This window comes from Lissotriton vulgaris, chromosome 2_1 (assembly GCF_964263255.1).
Source record: "Lissotriton vulgaris chromosome 2_1, aLisVul1.2, whole genome shotgun sequence".
NCBI classification, from domain to species: Eukaryota; Metazoa; Chordata; class Amphibia; order Caudata; family Salamandridae; genus Lissotriton; species Lissotriton vulgaris.
The window spans coordinates 832,989,099-833,005,288 of NC_141687.1; positions in this window are offsets into that span (position 1 = coordinate 832,989,099).

The following is a 16,190-nucleotide window of genomic DNA, read 5'->3' on the forward strand; positions in this document are numbered from 1 at the left end:
GTTTGGCCAGGATCTTGGTGTAAATCTTAAGATCGGTATTCAGGAGGGCGATGGGGCGATAGGAGGCGCACAGGTCGGGGTCCTTCCCAGGTTTAGGGATCAGGGCGATCTCCGCCAGGCCCATATCAGGGGACGGGCCAGTGGTGTCAGAGAAGGAACCGTACAGCCGCAGCAGGTGCGGACGGAGCTGGGTCAGAAACAGGCGGTAGAAGGTCAGCGGCAGGCCATCTGGTCCCGGGGTTTTCCCAGGGGGGAGGTCTTTGACGGCCGCTGATATTTCCTCCTCCCGTAGGGGATCTTCCAGTGCAGCTGCACATGCCGGGGACAGCGGGGATCCCTCGAAGTCCATAAGAACGGCCTCCCGCGCCTCCACAGAGGTAGGCTCCTCTGCATATAGGGAGGAATAGTAGGTGACAAAGGCCTCCTGCTTGGCTTTTTCAGAGGTGACACACGTGCCATCCTGCCGCCTGATGTTGGCGATGTGGGCCCTGGCTGCACGTGCTCGCAGTCTGCCTGCCAGTAGGCGTCCAACTTTGTCCCCGCCCTCATAGTAGCGTTGTTTGAGCGCCAGAAGGGAGCGCCCTGCTTTGTTGGTGCGCAGCGTGCGGAGTTGCCCCCTGAGGTTGGCGAGCGTTCTCTTAGACGCCTGCGAGGGGGAGTCCCTGTCCCGAGCCTCCGCTTGTTTGATCTCGCTGGCCAGGTCGGTTTCTAGCTTAAACGCCTCCCGCCTCCGTGCCACCGCCAGGGAGGTAATGTGGCCCCTAATGGTGGCCTCAGTTTCGCTTTTTAAGTGTGTAAGAAAGTAGAGTTAAAGGAATACACCAATTGCACCTGTTCTCTTGCCATAGCATTACAAGCGTTGACAAAGCCACGAGGTCCAGCCTCGGTAATATATGTACACAGAATAGAGCTCAGAAAGGTGCATGCAGACAATTACATCTCTAGAGACACCAGCCAATACTGGCACCCTCAAACAGAAAAATAGACAGATGGGCAACCATGCCCACAGGCATAAAGACACCCAGGCGGACAGAGCATCAAACATAAAGGCAGCAATGCACATGCACCAACATGCAGTATGTATAGTCACCAATACCACCAAGGCACACAGACAAGCAGATATGGGCACCATGCACACAGGCCAACAGGATGCTCAGGGAGTGCCTGTGTAGCCGTATGTTGTGTACCTCTGTAGGCAATCCCTACACAAAGTGAAATATTCCTGAAGCTGGAAGTAGTATTTTAAAACCTTCAATGGTCATTGTTTTGAAAATATGGAGCTGAATGGCCTGCTGGTGAACGGGAGTGTTAGTTTGCAGTTAGAGGCCCTTCAGTCCATATATGGATTTAGATATTGCACACATCTTCTGTGATAAAATCTAACAGGCATCATGGATGGTGTGTGCAGTCTTTGATGTCAAGGTGTGGTGGTTATTATGCATGCTGCTGCTGATCAAAAAGCATGCAGACACTCATGCACACTGACGAAGAGATACACAGGCCCTCATGAGCACAGACCAACACTCATATATACTCTTGTGCTACAGAGGACTCTGACATCACCATATGTTCATATACTAATTTACAGCAAGCATGTGCATATTAGGGGTGGGCAAAGTATTTAGCTCCCCCAGCAGAGTTTGCAGAATTTTGCCCACTCCGCGGAGTTCCAAAAAACTCTATGAAGCTAGGTGGAGCTTAGTTTTTTCTCTCACACAACTCACCAACATTAAGTTGGGGATCACGAAAAATTGTGCGCTAGACCACCTCCTGGCGAGATTTCTAAATGTGGGTGCCCCTGCTTGCGTTGAGGAAGCTGCTGCTTGAGTACAAAATCTATTCAAGCAGCAGAAAGAAGCAGTGCCTTTTGGTTCTCCGCATGATGCCATCTGCACTGATTTTACATCGCGGGAAAAACTCTTGGTGCAAAGAATCAGTGCAAACAGCGCAGCGTACTGGACCCTGCAGCTCGCGGCACACTGCGTAGCGCGACAGAGTTTTTTCTGTACTTCGCACCGCTCAGCATAGTGCAACTACACGTACTCCGCTTAGGCCAAGTGCTCATCAGCCTGTGCTCACATGCTCACTGAAGCACATCACACTATTTCCTCGACTGCACAAAATCAAGCACCCCATTGTATACTACTCTGTGCTCCTTGCTGAATATCACACTATCCTCCTAGTTGCGCAACACTCACTGCTCCAGATGTAAATCTGCCTGTACATTACTGAACTGATGAACACTGTCCTGCACTTTCATCCTGCCGTACACCATGCAGTCCCTTGCTGCATAGCATTGTTGAGCCTCATGCTGCACACCACCCTATGTTTCCCTGCTGCACATAACATTTCTTTCCTTGGTTCCTGTGAAAAAGTGGCTCTATATATACTGGACCAGAATAAGGTACAGTGTGTATAGAGTCCACAAACCCCAGAGGTATAAAAGAGGTTAAAGCCAGGTGTGACCTTACTCTCTAAAGTGGTAGCTTGGTCGAGCAGTAAGGCAGTACCAGAGGACAGTGTAAAGCATTTGTTTTACACACTCAGTCAGCAAAAGGTTTCACACACGCAAGGACTGAACTCTAGGCCAATGGTTTTTATATCAAAAGATATACTGGCAGATGCATCAACGTAGCCTTTTGCTATCCCTAAATAGCGATTTTTAAGGAATCGCTATTTAGGAATAGCAAAAGCCTATGCATGTAGGAATCGCTATTAAAATAGCGATTCCTTAACATTCCTTAATTGCTACTCGCAAATTGCTAGTCGCAATTAAGGAATGCTGTCCCATTCATTCCTATGGGCCTACAGGCCCATAGGAATGTATTGGAGATTGCATGAGCAATTTGCGAGTACCAGTAGATACTCGCAAACGGCTCATGCAATTTCAAGGGTGCAAGGGTGTCAAAATGCACCCTGTTGCACCCCTGAAATTGATCTATGCATATATGTTGCACACACACATGCCCTAAGGGCATGTGAGTGCGCAACATGAAACTTTGAAAACTGCACAAAAGTGCTTTTTTCAAAGTTTTAGCAAATTACTATGAAGTCCAACTTCATGGTAATTTGCTCCCCCTATTAGCAAATTCGCTATTTTTTTTACTTTCATGCATTGCATTTAAGGAATCTCAATTTGGGATTCCTTAAATGCCATCGCAATTTAAGGAATCTCAATTTAGAGATTCCTTAAATTGCGATTTTTGCATTTGGGATGATGCATCCCAAATGCAAAAATACCGGGAGCAAAGGGGCAGATTCTGAGAATCTGCCCATTTGCTTCCGGTATTTACTTTGATGCATATGCCTGATAGTTGTTTTATTTTTAGAACCAACAGGTATAAAAATGTACTTTTCTCAATATGAGTAATCTCATATAATTACTTTGCAAAGAAGCAATTAACTTTGTAAACACAATAGGTACAATGGTTGCAGTAGGCAACACAATTCTAAACACAATTTAACATTGAGCTCAATGGGTTTTCTACATAAATGCAGCTAGTTACTTTATCGATTACTTTTGTAGTCCCAGGACTGGATCATAGAGTCAGTCTTGGGGTCTAAGCTGGAAACAGTTTAGCAAAATCGATTTGGCTATTGCTATGGTTTTTAAGAAATATAAAGCTATTTCAAAAGTTCACACTTAGAAACTTTTCACTGAAAATCTGACAATGTCATCGAATGGGAGGAAAATCAAGTTACAGTTAAAGTACGTTCTCGTTACTTTTGTAATCCAGGACTGGGCCCCTAAGTCTAGCACTGGGGTCTCTATTTAAAACAGGTATGCAATTACTTTTCAGTAGTATGTATGATTTTTAAGGAATATTTGTAATTTTCAAAAGTAAACAGAAAAGATTTCACAGAAAAACAGTCAATGGTTTCCTATGGACGAAATTTAGATTACTAGTAACCACGGTTGTGATTACTTTTGCGGTTCAGTACTGGGCTAAAAGGTACAGCACTGGCTTCTCTCCTGATTACAGGTGAGTACTTCGGATTTCGATATTCGGCTGATTTTAGATCAATATTCTAACATTTCAAAACTTCACACATAAGAAATTTCACAGAAAAGCAGTCAATGGTTTCCTACAGCAGACATTTAGATTACTAGCAAACACGGTTGTGATTACTTTTGCAGTTCAGTACTGGGGTACAAGGTACAGTACTGGCTTCTCTCCTGATCACAGGTGAGTAATTCGAAATTCGTTCTTCGGCTGATTTTAGATGAATATTTTAAAGTTTCAAAACTTCACACTTAGAAGATTTTTCGAGTCAAACCAGTCAATGTTATCCTATGGCAGGAAAGTGAGTCATCTGTTTTGAGGTGAGTACTCAACTGGTGAAGTTAAGGTTCTGGGAATAGACTCAGGGGTCCCCCAGGGTCAGGTAAGTACAGTTAGTTCACCCCCAGCGGCACAGGGGCGGCCGGGTGCAGAGGTAGTTAGGCCCGATGTTATCCAATGAGGGAAAGGGGGCCTCCGGTTGGTGGCTGCTGGCTAGCAGGAAACACGGCTGTGGGAGCTGGGCACCTGGTCACTTGCTCAGGGCAAATGGGGAAGTAGAATAGGGTACAGGTTGCACTGCCAGGGACACTCGGGCGGCAGGGTGCAGGGTGCTTTTGAGCCGTCGGGCGCTCAATGTTATTCAATGAGGAACTTGAAAAGGGAACAAAGGCTGCAGACTCTGGGACGAAGGATCTTCTGAAGCGACCAACACTTCGATAGGTAAGTTGGGATCTTGGAGGATAGATAGGCACCCAGAAGTTGAGCACAGGGGGCTGTGGGGCGCCGGGTACAGGGGTGTCTTTTGAGGTCAGGAAATCTTACCCCCTACTGGTTGCAGTCAGAGGGGTCCTTTGTCCCGAGGCTGCAGCCGTCATCTGGGTAGTCAAGGAGGGTCCTTGGGCACTGGATTCTGAGTCAGAATCGTCGGGGGGATGTCCTCAGGGTATTGGTTCACTCCAGCACAGGCCAGGCTTGGCGGGTGCAGAGTGTGCAGGGTTCGCGGTTCCGGGCTGATGCCAGGGCTTGTTACTTGCTTTGAGCAGTACCACTGCTCATGGGAGGCCCAGGTAGTCAGAGTCATAGGGCAGTCAGGTCCTGCGGGGTTTTAGAGGTTGCTGACCACTGTAGACGCCGGGGTTTAGCAGGAGCAGGTTCGCAGGTTGACAGGCCGGTAGGGCTGGGGCCAAATCAGTTGGTGTCTTCCTCTTCTTAGCAGTTGCACGGCAGGTCTTCTTGTTTCTTGTTCCTCTTTCTTGTTTCGGTATCTGGATCTAGGGAATGAAGGTTCAGGAAGCCACTAAATACTGAATTTAAGGGCGTTACAGGTAGGGCAAGGACAGGGACCAATAGGTCCCTGTCCTGGGGGGGTACACCCCTAGCCTGCTCCTCTCCTGTGGGAGAGGGGAAGGAGCCTATCTGTAATTGGGCAGGGCTCCCCATCTTCAAGATGGCCGGAGCCCGGGGTCGTGCTTCACCTCGTCTCCCCCACCTGAGGGGTGGGGTTGGCACAGGCTGGCACACCCCCCTTCCTGATGTAGTTTTTCCTGTCAGTCTTCCCACCAGAGTGGGGGTCAGGACTGCTAGGGGCCAGTTGCTGGGTACAGCAAATGATCTGGAGAAGCTCACAGAGGCGGCATGCCTTTGAAGCTTCCCCCTGCCCATCCTCGGGGAGGAGACCTAGCACCTCGCCCAGGATGTGCATTGTTGCAGGCCTTGGAGAGTGGGGGGGGGCTCTCCACCCAGGGGTCCAGCAACATGTCTCTGCAGCCACTCAACCCAGACGTGGATTGTAGGTTAGGTTTCAGGGGGCATCTCTAAGATGCCCTCTGTAGTGCATTTTACATTAAATCCCACATTGGCATCAGTGAGGGTTTAATGTGCTGAGAAGTTTGATATCAACTTGTCAGTGTTCAGTGTAGCCATTATGGTGCTTTGGAGTTCGTAATGACAACCTCCCAGCACCATATACTCTTAATGGTATCACTGCACTTACAGTGCCCAGGAATGGCCCTGGGTACTGTAGGGGCACAGGGCTCATGCGCCAGTGCCCACACCACTGGCATAGGGCACCCAGCTAGAGGGGTGGCTGATGTATGCCAGGGCAGTGGGGTTGTGGGCCTGGAACACAGGAATGTGTGCCATGTCGACTCTTTGTTTAGTTCTGCACCTAGACACAGTGTGTGGGTGTCAAGGTATAGGCTACATAAGGGTGGCATAATAAGTGCTGCAGCCCTTAGGGGTCTTCGCTGGTAACAATGCCTTGGGTACCTAGGGTACCATTTACTAGGGGCTGATATGTGGCCAGAGATGCCAATTGAGTTTAGGCTTTAGTATAGTTTTTAGGGAAGGAACACAGGTCCTGGGTACGTGATTGGTAGGGACCCAGGACAAGTGCATCAGGTAAAAAGTGGGGGGTACTGCAACAGAAACTCACTTCCTCCTATCAGATTTCTTGGGTGTTATTCCATGTCATTGTGTGAGTAATTATGGAACAACATTTTGCCCATGCCTTAAAAAGTTTCTGTCCAGTACTCTAACTTCCACCCAACATAAATGTTCTCTTCTTATTTCTATTTCCCTTTGATTTCTACCTTGTTGAGCTAGGTATGCTGTTCTAAGAACTGTATACTGTGGGAGATAGCGGCGGGATAGGATGAATGGACATCAGGATTGACGTCTGTGGTGGATATGACCATCCAGGAGTCATGCACCTGACATTGTGGTTTGCTCATAGAGACCGCCTCAGTTTGTGGTTCATGAATCTTCTCCACTGTATGAACTTGATCTGATACCTTCTGCATACCTGGGAGAAGCAAATTTCCTTCTATGGCTACTGCATCTATTTTCCATTCCAGAGCAGGCTCGGCCTCTGCATTGCGGCCACAATGTCTGCCTTCTCTGTGTCTTGTTCCGCAGTCATCAAACCCTTCCCAGGTGGCGAGTTGCCTCCCCCTCCCTTGCTCCTTTCCCAACTGCGCCCCTTTGACCTTTGAACACATTATGGACAACTTGTTTGGTGCCAAAAAAGGTTGCATTTTATTAAACACTTAAACATTTATACATTTGTTTCCTCATGGTGATCCATAACATTAATGTTCAGTTCATTTTCGTTGTCATCTGCTCTTCAGACAGAGCACCTTCTGGAGAGGGTCCCAAATACCATGGCTACTGTTGCCAAGGGGTTAGGCTTCACCTTGCTACCGACTTGGTGGGTGTCCGTCCGGACTTGCCCGGGCCACAAGTGTGTCCCACTTGCCTTGAGTGCCATCTTGGCCCCTCCCTGCTTTTCCGGGTCCCTGCCGTTTGGCATCCCAAGGACCCAATGCGAGCATCTCATCTATCCAGCCTGCGGCTGAGCTCTACCTCTCGCTCCTTTGGTACCTCTTCTGTGAGCCATCCCAAGGGCCCTGCGGGAGTCTTCCATCTACTCTCTCCATGGCTACTGGTCACTGTTTGCTACCTCTGTGTCCCTGCTGTGAGGCATCTCAAGGACACCGCATGAGTCTTCCATCTACTTCTATCAATTACTCTTCCCTTTCTATCATTCTAGGTTTTTTCCGCTCCCTTCAACCCCCTGCGGCTGCAACGCCCGCTTTCTGCCTATCTCTGGAGTGGGTGGGTGGGATTCCTGTCCTTCTTGCCATGGAGGGTAATGAATGCTTGAGGGGGCTGCTTGCCCCCTTCTTAGGCCCCTCCATGGCTTTCGGCCAGCACCCCTGATTGGGGGAGGCCGAGTCCCTTTAGGGGCGATTGGTTGCCCCTTTTCTCTCCGGGCTTACGCCCTGGGGAGGTAGAGGCCTCCCGCCTTCGGACGGTGTTTGACATGGGCCTCTATTGGGTCCGGCTTTGCCTTCCCCGGCCCAGGCTCCTTCTTTGCAGTAAGACGTGTAATGTTGTATACTGCTGGACAGCATTTCCCTGATGGACCTCTGTCGTCTTGTCATTCCCCATATTTGATGGGTCATCCGAGGGGAAACTATTGCACTCCTCCACTTCTTTTTCTTCAGCAGTATGCCAACGTTTGTGACATCCAGTGGCCAACCGCTCCTCACCATGAAGCCTCTCACCACTGTTCTGGGGTGGCCATTAGTGATCAGTGGTGAAGTGGTGATGTCAGGGCTAGGGTGGCTTGTGGTCTAGGGCCCGCCCCACTCTGCATTCGGAGTTGCCCTTGTGGCAAAATGCATCAGTCCTCTTTGGGAGGGCGTTGGTGGCTGATGTGCTTTAAACCTGCTTGTGCTGCTAAGATGCATCCCTGTTTGTAGGTTTGTGCAGGTTTTCCTGTCCTTTGGCTGCTGTTTGCTATGTTTCCGCCTAATGCGTGAGGTTTGGCATGCTCACGCGTAATGCGTGAGGTTTGGTAGACCGGTCGCATACGTGGGCGCCGTAAGCACGTTGGCTTACGCGACCGCGCCCTGTCTCCTGTGCTCACTATTCTGGAATCGTCTGGGGATTGGCTGTGTTCTCTTCTTGCTCCCTCTCCCATTTGCAGAGTCCCAGCTGTTTTTGATGAAGGATTCCATCGGTGGCCTTGAGGATCGTTTCCAAGGGGGGTGTCAGTATCCAGCTTGCCCCTTGTGCAAGGTCATCGGTTGAAAGAGCCATTTCGGGGACGTTTGTCCTTTAAAGGTAGTAGAGTAGGTCGTACTCTACAGGTAGGACTTATCAATCCTAGTTCTCGGCGCTAAAGTCCTTTGAGTATACTTTCTTGATTCATACTTGATAAAACTAATAGTTTATGTTATGGGGAATAATTAAAAGCACAGAAGTGTGAAATCATTGATATATTTTGCTCTTTGAAAACTGCGTTTACGTCTTGTTGCTGGCAAGAGATGTTTAACTTAAAAGTGCAAAGTATGTGAAAGCGCGTGCATTCGTTTTTAAAACTGTTTGTTTTTGCGCAACTCTTTCTTTGAAAAGTCTTTAGGGAGAAAAGGTCAAGAGGAGTTTTAGTTATATCTGAAGACAAATATAGCAGTGTGATTTTGTATTGGTTTGCTCACAAAGTTTTGGTAAAGAGGTTATTTACTAAGGAGTGGGTTTTGCTTAAAGAGAATCTGTCGCAATTCACAAGAGAAGAACAAAATTATGATAAGAATGTTTTGTCGCTATTCACAAGAGAATAACAATATGGTGAAAAGGTTGTTGTGAAAGATTTGGTATTTATTATTAAGAAGTCTAATGTATCTTCAGTGTCTGTGATTAAGCAACAGGGTTTTGCAGAATAATTCAGCTTTGGCTCTGGGTTCCAAAGCCAATTTAGATTTACGGAATGTTTTGTTACTAACTTTTCCTTTCCAGATCTCCTTCCCTGCTGTCCCCTTCCTAACTCCCTTTTCCCCCCCGCTTGATCACTCCAAGATTCTGTGTAGTAATTACATTCGGAATTGGAGGTATCGAGAGGTGGGTCTTTATAACTTCACGACAGATCCTGAGGAAAGCGTCGCCTTGACAGAATAGTGAGCCCACGAATTATTTTTTCCTCCTGGTCTGTACGTGAAGTCATAATGACCACCATCAATGACTTAATGTCTGCAATCATGCGTATTCAAGCAGATTTAAAGGAAACCATGGATGTAACTGCTTTGTTAGCAGCTAAGGTAGAAAATATTCAATTACAGAATACTCCTCTTCCGGAAGAGGTTCAAGAAACTGGTGTTAGTAGGGGAAATACAAACATAGCTGTTACTGTGCCCCCTCAAATTCCTTTGGCAGCTCCTGAACGTTTTTCTGGGGACCCCTCAAAGGTGCAAATTTTTTTGACTCAGATCGAGTTGCATTTTGCTTGTAGACCTACTGCGTTTCCAACCCCACAGTCTAAAATTGCGTTTTTAATTTCCTACTTGACCGGAGATGCCGCAAACTGGGCAGTTCCTTTGGTCAGACAAGATGACACTTTGCTTTACAATTGGAAACGATTTGTGGAGGAATTTGAAAAAGTTTTTGATCGCAGAACTGTTACTCTGTCCGCTGATCGAGAACTACTTCAATTGAAACAAGGCAATAGGGACCTTGTTTCTTATCTGTCTCATTTCAACAGATTAATCGCTGAAACTTCTTGGCCAGAGGAAAAAAGAGCAGCTCTCTTTTATCAAGGTTTAAAGGACGATCTAAAAGATGTTCTGGCACAAATTGATCCCCAACCTGTAATTTGCTCTGAATTGATTAATCTTACGCTGCGCTTAGACCATAGACTCTCTGAACGGAGATCAGATAAAAAAAGAACGGATAAACCAAGTTGGAGATCAGAAGCTAAATCTAGGCCTCCATTTGCAAATTCTGAAACTGGTTCAGAGCCAATGGAAATAGGAACTTTAAGACAACCATTGTCTAAAGATGAGAAAGATAATCGTCGAAAGAATGGACAATGCCTTTATTGTGGCCGAAAAGGTCACTTCGTGAAGGACTGTTTAACGAAACCAAAGGGAAAATTTCCTAACTCTAGTAAATCAGCTGCTCTGGAAAAAACAGACCCAAAATCGGAAAACTAACTGGCCCAAGATGTTTGAAGGGAGATCTCTTGGGTACTATTGCCTTCCCTTCTGTGAACTCATGCGTTTCTAACTACAAAGCTCACTTCAGGTTAGCTGTACAAATCAGGTTAATTCATGAAACATGCCAAATGGAAGTTTTAGTCGATTCTGGAGCTACAGGAAATTTTGTAGATTTAGAAACAGCCCAGCGTTTAGGAATCATCTGTGAACAAAAAGAGACTCCAGAAATAGTGCAAGCTGTGGATGGAAAAATTCTAGCTGGAGGTCCAGTAACCATGCAAACATCTAAAGTTGCTCTGTTCTGCGAAGATGCTAAGCAACAGGTACATAAGGAAGAGCTTCAATTTGATGTGATCCAAGCACCCCAGTATGGTTTCATTTTAGGAATGCCTTGGCTTTGCTTACACAATCCAACCATAGATTGGCGAAAGAGAGAACTGGTTTTCCTATCTGATTTTTGTCATTCGTCTTGTCTCAATACCTCAAAACCAATTCTGAGTCAATTGGCCACTGCTGAGGAAAAAGAAACATTGTTACCAAAAGTTTACAAGGACTTCGCAGAAGTCTTCAGTGAAGCTAAGGCAGCCATCCTTCCTCCTCATCGAAGCTATGACTGTCAAATCGATCTTGTACCTGGAGCTAGTGTACCAAATTGTCGCATTTATGCTTTATCTGAAAAAGAGAATCAACATCTAAGACAATATCTCGATCAATATCTTGAGAATGGATTCATCCGCCCCTCCAAGTCTCCGGCAGCGTCTCCTTTATTTTTCATTCCGAAAGCTAATGGGGAATTGAGGGCTTGCATCGATTATAGGGCGTTGAACAAAATCACAGTCAAAAATAAGTACCCATTGCCTCTCATCCCTGTTCTATTGGACCAAGTTAAAAAGGCCAAAATCTACACTAAGTTGGACCTCAGAGGAGCCTACCATTTGGTTCGTATCAGGCAAGGGGATGAATGGAAGACTGCTTTCAAAACCCGATATGGATTGTTTGAGTACTTGGTGATGCCATTCGGGCTGTGCAATGCACCAGCTGCTTTTCAGTTTTTTTTGAATGATGCCTTGAAAGAGTTTCTAGATCTCTTTGTTATTGTCTACATAGACGATATTTTGATCTACTCAGATTCTGAATCTGAACACGAAGGTCACGTCAAAAAGGTTTTGAGCACCCTGCAATCTCATAATTTGTACTGCAAATTATCTAAATGTGATTTCCATGTTCATGAAGTTGAATTTTTAGGAGTCCTCCTCACTCCAACTGGCATGAAAATGACAGACAGAAAGATCAAGGCTGTTGCTGATTGGCCCACTCCGACATCTGTTCGAGACATTCAGTGCTTTTTGGGATTTGCAAACTTTTACCGCCGCTTCATTGATCACTTTTCTGCTGTAGTAGCTCCCATCACACGATTGTTGAGAAAGAAGGTGAACTTTGAATGGTCCACAGAAGCTGAACTTGCATTCCAGAAGTTAAAAAAGGCCTTTACTGAAGCTCCAGTTCTCATGCATCCCAATGTGGAGGAACCCTTTATCATTGAAGCTGACGCCTCTGATGTAGCTATAGCAGCCATCCTCTCTCAAAGACATCACACCACTGGACAAATGCATCCGGTAGCCTACATGTCTCGAAAACTAAATCCCGCAGAGCAAAATTATGTAATAGCTGAAAAAGAACTACTAGCTATTCTAGAAGCCTTTAAAGAATGGAGACATTACGTAATGGGAGCGAAATTTACTGTAACCGTGTACACTGATCATAGAAATTTACAGTTTATGAGCTCAGCCAGAATGTTGACCCCGAGACAACTCAGGTGGATGATGTTCTTTGCCGAATATGACTTCATAATTACCTTCCGTCCAGGCCAAGACAACAAGAAAGCTGATGCCCTGTCCAGAAAAGACTCTTCTTTGCATCGCTTTGAAGGAACTCCTCAACCAATAATCGATCCAGGCAAAGTAATTAATGTACTTTCGGCAGACCAATTTTTGGAGAATATTCATGAAAACTTTCCTTCTTCTCTGTGGAAATCATGGTTGAACTCCAATGCTAACCAAACCATCAAAGAAGGGATACCTTTCCATGGAAAACAAGTTTATCTGCCCTCTTTGCAATTACAAGAAACTGTGTTTAACTGGTTACATTCACATCCTATGGCCGGGCATCCAGGCCCTCGGAAGACTGTGGAGAAAATACAAAAGATGTTTTGGTGGCCAACGCTGCAAAAGGATGTGCTGAAAATGGCTAATGATTGTGAAGTCTGTGCAAGATTTAAATCCGATCACACTAAGCCTAAAGGTTTTCTACAGGTTCTACCGACACCAACTGAACCATGGAAACATATTTCTTTGGACTTCATTACTGATCTACCACCAATTCAACACCATACTGTAATTCTAGTGGTTGTGGACAGTTTAACCAAATATGCTCACTTCATCCCTTGTAAACAGCTACCCACTGCGGGACAGTTAGCACAAATATTTCTGCGACATGTGGTGCGTTTACATGGACTGCCTTCAGTATTGCTTTCGGATCGAGGGTCTCAATTCTCTTCCAAATTCTGGCAGCAATGGTGTAAAGATCTACACATCACCTCCAACATGTCCACTAGTTATCACCCCCAAACTGATGGGCAGACTGAAAGACTGAACCAAACTTTGAAACAATACTTGAGGTGTTATGTTACGGACTCTAAGAAATCTTGGTTGGATTTGCTTTGGATTGCTGAATTTGCGTATAACACTTCGCCACATTCATCAACCGGTTCCTCTCCGTTCCAGGCACTCTATGGCTATGAACCTAACGCCATACCATTGACTATGGCTAAAGATGATGGTGGTGTACCAGCAGTTAGAGACTCTGTACAACTCATGCAAGCTATTCACCGTCAAATTCAGGAGCGCTTGTTGCAAAGCAAGAAGAAATACAAAGAGCAATATGACAAAAAACATCGTTCAGGTCCTGTGTATGCCCCTGGGGATAAAGTTTGGTTGTCTACCAAGAACTTGAACTTCAAGCACAAAAGCATGTTTCAACCTAAGTACATTGGTCCTTACCCAGTTCTTCGACAGGTGAACCCTGTGACATTCAAGTTGTTGTTGCCTAAGTCTCTAAGAATTCATCCAGTGTTTCATACTTCCCTCCTTAAACCTGCTACTCAGAATCTGGCTCCCCGTCCAGCTCCGATTTTGGTTCATGGTAATTGGGAGTATGAGGTGCGAGACATTTTGGATTCTAAACATCGGGGTTCCAGGTTGTGGTATCTTGTCTCCTGGAAGGGATACGGTGCTGAAAATGATTCCTGGGAGCCGGCTGCGAATGTTCATGCCCCACGCTTGGTGCGCCGTTTCCACCTCCTCCACCCTCTAAAGCCGGGCCCTAGACCACTCTTGGGAGGGGGGTGTAATGTCAGGGCTAGGGTGGCTTGTGGTCTAGGGCCCGCCCCACTCTGCATTCGGAGTTGCCCTTGTGGCAAAATGCATCAGTCCTCTTTGGGAGGGCGTTGGTGGCTGATGTGCTTTAAACCTGCTTGTGCTGCTAAGATGCATCCCTGTTTGTAGGTTTGTGCAGGTTTTCCTGTCCTTTGGCTGCTGTTTGCTATGTTTCCGCCTAATGCGTGAGGTTTGGCATGCTCACGCGTAATGCGTGAGGTTTGGTAGACCGGTCGCATACGTGGGCGCCGTAAGCACGTTGGCTTACGCGACCGCGCCCTGTCTCCTGTGCTCACTATTCTGGAATCGTCTGGGGATTGGCTGTGTTCTCTTCTTGCTCCCTCTCCCATTTGCAGAGTCCCAGCTGTTTTTGATGAAGGATTCCATCGGTGGCCTTGAGGATCGTTTCCAAGGGGGGTGTCAGTATCCAGCTTGCCCCTTGTGCAAGGTCATCGGTTGAAAGAGCCATTTCGGGGACGTTTGTCCTTTAAAGGTAGTAGAGTAGGTCGTACTCTACAGGTAGGACTTATCAATCCTAGTTCTCGGCGCTAAAGTCCTTTGAGTATACTTTCTTGATTCATACTTGATAAAACTAATAGTTTATGTTATGGGGAATAATTAAAAGCACAGAAGTGTGAAATCATTGATATATTTTGCTCTTTGAAAACTGCGTTTACGTCTTGTTGCTGGCAAGAGATGTTTAACTTAAAAGTGCAAAGTATGTGAAAGCGCGTGCATTCGTTTTTAAAACTGTTTGTTTTTGCGCAACTCTTTCTTTGAAAAGTCTTTAGGGAGAAAAGGTCAAGAGGAGTTTTAGTTATATCTGAAGACAAATATAGCAGTGTGATTTTGTATTGGTTTGCTCACAAAGTTTTGGTAAAGAGGTTATTTACTAAGGAGTGGGTTTTGCTTAAAGAGAATCTGTCGCAATTCACAAGAGAAGAACAAAATTATGATAAGAATGTTTTGTCGCTATTCACAAGAGAATAACAATATGGTGAAAAGGTTGTTGTGAAAGATTTGGTATTTATTATTAAGAAGTCTAATGTATCTTCAGTGTCTGTGATTAAGCAACAGGGTTTTGCAGAATAATTCAGCTTTGGCTCTGGGTTCCAAAGCCAATTTAGATTTACGGAATGTTTTGTTACTAACTTTTCCTTTCCAGATCTCCTTCCCTGCTGTCCCCTTCCTAACTCCCTTTTCCCCCCCGCTTGATCACTCCAAGATTCTGTGTAGTAATTACATTCGGAATTGGAGGTATCGAGAGGTGGGTCTTTATAACTTCACGACAGATCCTGAGGAAAGCGTCGCCTTGACAGGTGAATCCGTCCCGCGTCTCCTTCCACGTCCAGTCATCCATTCGAGGCCCCCCAGCATCCTAGCCCCTCTCCAGGGTCTCCCTCAGCCACCGTTTCCAAGAAGAACAGCTCTAGCCCCTCTCACCCCTTAGCTCTTCTTGAGTGCGCTTTCACCAGGCAGGTCCTGGTACACAAATGCAACATCTTCATCCACAATGGTGATTTACTCAAAGAAAGGTATCTCCAGACAGGTTTTCAGTGTACCTTGGGGATTTTTAGCATGTCTCCTTCTGCTCTTTCTTTATGTTTGCAAGGGACTGTTAGGTGTGGTCCCTAGAACTCTTGAGGGATACATATAAAAACATACTATATGTTTTTTTGCACATTCAGACATTGCTGACCTCACGTTCAGTTGTCGTGTTTCTTTGTGGATTTGTGCAACATAATTCACCCATATCTAAAATGAGGAAGTGACAAACTTTTTAATAAATGGGGGATTATGTGTGATTATGTATTGTTGCAGATGCACTGAGAGCACGCTGTGCCTGCCATTTGATTTCTCATTATCGATGTGCACATAAAAGAGAAAGCTCAAGGAGGACGCCATATAAACAGGTCGCCTTCTACTCGTTGGTTATCAATTAGAACCAACTCAAAAGGTGAGCTGATAAAGAGAGCCTTTACCCTGAGTTCTACATATAATATGTCTAAACACATGATTCTAAACTACAACCATTTTTCCTCTTATGCAGGCCATACACAGACATTCTTTTAGTCCTGATCAAGACCCTTTGTTGATGTTTCTAAAATGCACACAATCTAAAGGGTCGAAACGTCGACGTGTAATTATAAACTTTATAGTCCAACCTGACCACCATAAATAGAAGAGCAAAATTCATGGTCACGTTGTGCGTACCCGTACCATGTTTTTCAGGCTGTGCCTAAATGTATTTCTTTATA